The sequence below is a fragment of the Aegilops tauschii genome, chromosome 5 (assembly GCF_002575655.3).
Source record: "Aegilops tauschii subsp. strangulata cultivar AL8/78 chromosome 5, Aet v6.0, whole genome shotgun sequence".
Taxonomy (NCBI): domain Eukaryota; kingdom Viridiplantae; phylum Streptophyta; class Magnoliopsida; order Poales; family Poaceae; genus Aegilops; species Aegilops tauschii.
Window position 1 is genome coordinate 391,072,703 of NC_053039.3, and position 7,282 is coordinate 391,079,984.

General features: G+C 42.9%; 1 long non-coding RNA gene across 5 annotated transcripts; it reads right to left on the bottom strand.

The window, feature by feature from the left end:
• Positions 1 to 1,196: 1,196 nt before the first annotated feature.
• On the bottom strand, positions 1,197 to 6,180 carry LOC109773720 (uncharacterized). Of its 5 annotated transcripts, none has more exons than XR_005757582.3 (4): positions 5,416 to 6,180; positions 3,909 to 4,047; positions 1,975 to 3,345; positions 1,197 to 1,490 (listed from the first exon to the last, which is right to left on the bottom strand). It is a non-coding gene; the product is annotated as an uncharacterized lncRNA (long non-coding RNA). The 5 variants fall into 5 exon arrangements; XR_005757581.3 differs by having other exon boundaries at positions 3,909 to 4,054; XR_005757580.3 differs by lacking the exon at positions 5,416 to 6,180 and having other exon boundaries at positions 1,975 to 2,600; positions 3,909 to 5,409.
• Positions 6,181 to 7,282: the final 1,102 nt, after the last annotated feature.

Consider the following 7,282-nt stretch of genomic DNA (forward strand, 5'->3'; position numbering starts at 1 on the left):
ATAGATTTTCTTTTTGCAAAATCATTATGGTTTAAGAGTAGTTTTGAAAAAACCATTTTTTCAAAACCGAAAACGTGAATCGTATTTTGGAGTTAATTTTCAAATGGTTTGTCGGAATTGAGCAAATGAGATGGTGTTGAAAAGCTGGTGAAAATCCACATCTTTCGTATATAGAATGTTTTTTCAAATTATGTATGATTTAAAAGTAATTTAAAAAACGGTAAAATTCTGGGCAAAACGTATTTTCACGAATTTTTGCAAACGTTTTGTTGGATTGATGCAAATGATACGGCGTTGGAAAGCTATGAAAAATACGCTACTTTGCATATATAAAGTCTTTTCTAATTCCTTACGGTTTAAATTCAAATTCAAATACGGTGAAAGTTGGTTTAGAACGCAACTTTTGTTAAAAGTTTGTCGAAATGGGGCAAATAGTATACCGTCAGGCTATCAAAAATAGGAATCATGTTGAACATTTTCTCAGATTCGCAACCGTTGAAGAGTAATTTGGAATACTGTAAGACCCATCGTGTTGTTTTTTCGTCCGAAAAAACAGAATACTTGTACTGATATATGTGTGTTTGTACTGAGGTATTTTTCACGGAGTAATTTTGAATACGGTGAGACCGTTCATGTTGCTTTTTTGGTTCCGGAAACAGAGTACTCAAACTTCATGTTGCTTTTTTGGTTCCGGAAAAAGAGTACTCGAACTAATCTTCCTATGGGTTTGTGCTGAGAGCGTTTTCACGCTCTGACCTTGTATGGTTTATATCGTTGAACTTAATGCTATTTAAAAAAGAAAGTTTTGCGTGTTTCTTTTTAAACATTTTTTGCAGTGATGTTCTGGACTTCTCTCATTTTACGACTTGAACATTTACCATTTGAATTTCTGTGGGGTTTATTTTTGTTTGAACTTTTACAATTTGAATTTCTATTTGTGTTTCTTTTTTAATTCAAACTGACCATTTCTTTTATTCCGAACTGATCACCATTTTTAACTCATACTGATAAGTATTTGTAATTCAAACCATTTTTCCTTCCATATGACAGAAATTATTCATCTCCCTGGCCTCTTCAAATTCAAGACTCAGGCACATACATCCTCATCTTAGCAGGACAAGCTAATTCATTCGCATGCAGAGCAACAATACCAATACTCCAAACATACCTAGAGACGTCACACTGGAAAAACAATGCAACCAACGGGTTCTCTGCAGCAGCAAAATCGACAATTTTTGAACTTGCACGACATCTAAACAAGAACTACACGATACACAATTTTCCACCATGCACCTGCTATCCTGAACATAAATGAAATGAGAGAAGGGTATCCTGGACATCTAAATAAGAACTACACGATACACAATTTTCCACCATGCACCTGCTATCCTGAACATAAATGAAATGAGAGAAGGGTATCCTGGACATCTAAACAAGAACTTGCATTTTTTTCCATCACGCACCCATCGGTTCTGCCTTCTCCCCCGGCCCTGAAACAAGAGCACCATCAGTTTAGTTTTAAACAAATTGAAAGTTCGAACATGAGGCATGTAGATTTTCAAATGATGAAAGTCACAAAAAGTGAGCTATTTTTGTTTTACTTCAAATAATTCAACATGAAAAAGAAAAATACAGATAAATATTTTTTTGTGCGATATTCTGAAGCAGATGTCAGTTCGACCTTTTTAACTACTTTTTGCATAAGGAGATAATGTTATTGAACTGGCTAGGTACATTCAGTTTTACCAAGTAGTATGGTTGGACGAGTAATGCAAGCACTGCTTCCAAGGTTTTATAGAGATCAGTAGCCATCCAACTATGAAATGCATGCAAACCCAATCTGCAAACACTAGCGAACATTGAAACAAACAACCCCTGTTTCTCAACTTTGAACTTTTGTATGGGTTTTCTCTCAACTATTGTATCCGCGAGTCTGAACTGATGCAAGTATATAAGAATACCAAACATTATTACCTGAACCTGAAAAGGGTCTGAGACAGGTTGCCCTGGAACTGCAACTTGTATCTTACTGCTCGTCTCTTAACTGAAGTGGAAGCCTAAGTAGTGCAGAGCAGAAATTTAGTCAAAACAAGAAGGAACCTATAAGTTAACACTTTCAGACAAAATAGAATTAGCAGCCCGATAAAGTTAAAAGGGGGAACTACTGCATGAAGTTTGTAACAACCATATGCTGGCAATTTAAAAGATTTTCAACAACGTTACGAGTAGTATTATAGTAAAAAAAAAAACATTACGAGTAGTATGTTCAGGTCCATATTGTTTGCAACGATTTTAAAATTACAAATTCAACAGCGAAAAAGATCTTCAGAGTTATATCTGCTCCATATGATTGTGTCTAGTAGTGTTTCCAGTAGTCACCTTGTATAGCATGTTAATGAAGCATGTAACTGCTCACAGAACATTGAATCACTAAACACAGTAATATTTAGACGGTGGCTCTCAGACCGGCGGTGGTAGGGAGGAAAGTGGGCTCGGGGGGATGTCGCCGGTGATGGGAACGAGCAGCGCACATCGGCGAGAAGGGGGGCAGCAGCCATTACAGATTTCACGCGCCCGTCATTGCCGTAACTTGAACTATACTGCAACTTAAAATAAAAATTGAACCGAACTGAAACATAAAATAAGAATTGAACTGAACAGAAACTAGAAATTGGAGTGAACTAAACCTAGAAAGCTGAGCAACAGTGCTTGCTAAAGGTCACCATATTTTTTATCTCAGCGGGAACAGCAAGGATCCATGGTCATACATAAAACATAAACAGCAAGAAACAAATGAACATTGACAAAGGATGCTATGCAGATGTAAAAGTTCCTGGTGTTTTTCCGCAACCATGAACTGATGTAGGCTGCATGGAAGAACTACTTTTGGTTTGCAGAGTGAACATCCACACTTCCTTTTTTATCTTTGCGTATATAATGTACTGTGTAAATTTTTGCATCTGAACTTTCTTATCATTTTTTTTAACATCACTAGTTCATAAAAACCTAGTATATTTCAAAATAAAGCCATGAGAAAGAAGAGCAGTATTAAAATTAATAAAACATTAGATGGGAGGATTAGTAGATGCACGTACACTTCATATTCTAATGGGCATCACTAGGAGCACTAGCCTTTTTCTCTTTGTTGCTATACGAACAGGTGTGCACATCCTGTCTTTTTTTTAAAGCGCTGAAGTCTCATGGACAAAGCATCAAACAGGTTTCAGGCAGTGTTCTCTCTCACCTATTTGCTAAATTAACAAAGAACTTGCTGCGGGTTTCATTTTGAACTTGCCTGGAAGTAATACTTGTACTCTAGCCCAGTACAAGTATAATGCTTATAGTCTGTAAACAAAAAAGATGCAGAATTTACAAACGAAAAGGTTAAAATAAAAGTTGAAACAATAGAGAAACTATGAAGCAAATAGCATCAGTGATCTTCTAACTGAGGCACTATATTGTACTGATATTTTTTTTGTCAATGAACTTCTGCAATTTAGGTACTAGAACTCACTGATGCTATTTACTCTTCGTTTTTAAGGCATTTTCAGTACATGCCAAGCATTTGTTTTTTAAACACGTCCACGGGTTAAATGGATCAGTACATGATGAACAATGTCAGTTTTCAGAAGCAAAACTTGCACTGAATCGTTTGAACTCTGAATATGTCCAGAGAACATGAGGCTCTCATGTAATCTAGGCTACACACCGAACCTAGCTTTTACCATGATGCACCTTGTACTATGGAATGTAGACACGGAAACAAAACAATTTCTTATAAAGCTTCCTAGCCCATTCACTTCAACCTTTAGAAGACAAACTTCTTTTTTGGGAGAGAATAGAAGATGATTTCTAAACTGCAGTTTTTTGCACTTTATTCTTATCACTCTTATATTGAACTTTCTAACCTGCAGTTGCCCAGAAGCCGTCCCATGTCAGGCCAGACACAGACGTCCGGTTGGCGCTGTCCGGCCACCTTGTCGGACAGAAAAACATGCCGCTGGTCGATGTATCTCGCCGTCAAGGGGAAGAGCTGAGGAAGGTTCCCTGGCAACTACGAGCAACACAACATGAGTGACCGGTATCGGTATTTCTGTCTGGAGGAGGTGGTGGTGGGTTAGGGGTGCGACGGCCATGGGAGCAGGTGCATCGGCGGTTGGCGAGGGAGCAGGGCCCATGGCGGCCGATCCGGGCGAGGTCGCGACAGCGGAGGTAGGTGGTGTCGGTGGGCAAGGGGCATGCATCAGCAGCAGCAGAAAGGCTGCAGCTGTGCTGGACAGTAGTAGGCGCAGTAGCAGCTTGCAGCAAGGAGCGGCCCGCACTCAGCTCCTTGAGCGACCAGCCACAAAACAAGAAGTTGTACTGTTGAGCAGGAGATCCTCGACCCCGCGACTCCTCCAGCAGGCTCCACTGTTTGCCGTTGAAGCATAAGCCATGGTGTTGGAGTGGGACACGTCCACAGCGGTGACATTGAACAGACAGGGGTGGTGGCGGCGAACGGCCTGTACGCGGTGGTGACGTAGCACCATTGGGGAGGAGGCAGAGTGGTGGCAGGGGAGCATCACCGGCTGCCGGAGGATAAGTTGCCAATTCCATATTCTATTCTGTATTGAACTTAAGTGCACGGTTGAATTGAACTTTTCCGACACATATTCACTGAACTCAGTCCTCCTGAATGTTCATTTTTATAGTTATGTTGGCATGAGGCTATGAAATACATCTCAGCAATTGTTTTTGGGTGAGTTTCAAAAAATATAATACTAAGTGAACAGTACAACCTGACCTAACTAGATATGCAACATGCAGTAGACAAGTTCGGTGTCTCAACTTTTCACAAAAAACTGCAGATGTACTATCATCTATGCAAAATGTATCATAGAAATAATGGAGAAGGCTTAGTTAAAATGGCAACACCTTGTTCATTTTTGATCAAATTAATATCACAAAGAGCACTCGCTGCCTTCTCTACAGAGTCCAGGTTATGGAAAAAAAATGGTCAAGAAATAAGAACAATGATCACTTGTACTGCCTGGAAAATAACACGCAAACTTGTAGCATTTGATCAGTTGAACTTGTCGCAATAGAAATAAAGAATTATGTACACGGATACAACTTGCATCATCCATGACAGTTTAAACTGTTGTCATCCATGATGGTCTTGTGATTACTTGAATGGGTAGCCACGGTCCAATGTTCTAAACTGTACAAAAACTCATGTTCTTTGACAGTTTAAATTTTGTCTAAACTTACCGGTTTCCGGTCTCTGAACTTACAAAACTTACAGAGATGTACTCAACCACCACCACGACGATAAGATGGACACAGACAAAAGGATTCGATGCTCATCAGTAAGTAGTAGGATAACATTCAAGAGGGCATGGTTCAGACAAAAAGATTGAGAGTTTCAGACGATACCGAAGGATTGGCCGTTGACGAACACCTACACCGAGTGGCGGGCGGAGTTGATGATGAGCTGCGGCCATTGGCTGGACTTGAGGAATTGCTCGCTCGAGTCGATGTTGACGCTGCATATTCAGGGTAAAGTTAAGAGATTAGCAGATATCAACGAATGGTTTCAAGGAGACAGAATGGTAGTCGGACTTATTCCACGAATGGGATTCGACTTGGACAGCGGCTAACGCTCATTTTGAACTGATAAGGAGATAGCGGTTGCGCCCGGAAGGAAGAGAGGGAGGAAGAAGCCGGGCGGTGGGCGGCGCTTTTTCAGTTCAGGGATGCAACGGTCATGTCGAACGGAGGTCTCGGTGGCGCTGGCGTGCGGGGGGCACGGCGACCGGGTCCAACGGCGGTGGTTGTGGCGGGGCGCGCGCCGGCGACGGGGCCATGTAGGCTGTGGGAGGTGGCCGTGGTGGGGCGCGCGCCGGTGGTGGGGGCCGCGGCGGCTGTGGGAGGTGGCGGTGGCGGGGGGCGCGGCGGCTGTGGGAGGTGGTGGCGGTGGCGGTGGGGCGCGCGCCGGCGGCAGGGAGGTGGTGGCGGTGGCGGTGGGAGTTGGTGATGGCGGGGGGCGCTCCGGCGGAGGGGGCAGCGATGGCTGTGGGAGGTGGTGGTTGTGGGACGCGCGCCGGCGGCGAGGGCCGTGGCGGCTGTGGGATGTGGGATGTGGGAGTGGGGATCGGGGGTGGGAGGTGGGGTTGACCGGGGTGGAGAACTTTTTTTAGAGCAACGAACGGGCCGGAGGTGGTGGGTGGGAACGAAATGGGCGGTTTTTCTGATCGTGTAATCGGGCCATCGGGCCGCTGATAACAGAATACCTCGTTAAGTCTCAGCGGAAATAATCAAACGTGTGTGAAGTCCCATCAACGTCATCGGCAAGATGAGTGTAGACCGTAATCCTACAACAAAACTCACTCGTTGTACAAAATCCTGCAACATGATACATTGCAGCCGTGTAGGTCAATACATTGAATGTACCGGCAAGATCACTGTAGGAAAAGCAGATGATAAAACTATACTATATGCAATATGCTTTGTGGCTCTGTATTTGAGTTTTGTTTGCGTAAAAATTGGTTTTATTTTCCTTACAATAAAGGAATATCAAGAGTCTTCACTATGGAGTTATCTACTACTCTTTTCGTCCGAAAAAGTTTGTCCTAAGTTTGTCCCTCAAATGGATATATCTAGTACTCCCTCCATTGCAAATTTTTTTTTGACATCAGTACAGACACAAGCGCTCATATACACGCGCATACACTCACTCCATTCCAAATTAATTGACCTCCATTTGTCTAGACACGGATGTATCTAGACACTAAACAAGTATAGTCACATTTGTATCTAGACAAATGAAAGTCAAGTAATTTGGAACGAAGGGAATACTAATTTGGTGCTAGATACACTCATTTGAGAGACAAGGTTTTTCGGACGGAGGGAGTATGACATGGTTCCGTCGTCCGATGTCTCATAGCCCAAATCATCATAAGTTGCCTACAATTAAGTTATCAGTCCGGTATTGTCGGGTGGTTGGTGCGACATATGCCAAAGGATGGCTAATCATTGTGGGAGCTAGTAAGACGTCGCCGGTGCCTGGAAACGGGATAAGGCGTAGATATGCACGCCGGCGAATCTTACCCAGGTTCGGGGCTCTCCTAGGAGATAACACCCCTAGTCCTCCTCTGCGAGGTATCCGCATGATCACTAGATCGACAAGTAGCTACAAAGTTGCTCCTTGAGCTGTTCGGCTGGAGGAGGAAGAAGGGCAAGGCTAGCTCTACTCCTCTCTCTATGTGTGTTGGTCTCTAAGAGTTGAACCCTTTGCATGGGT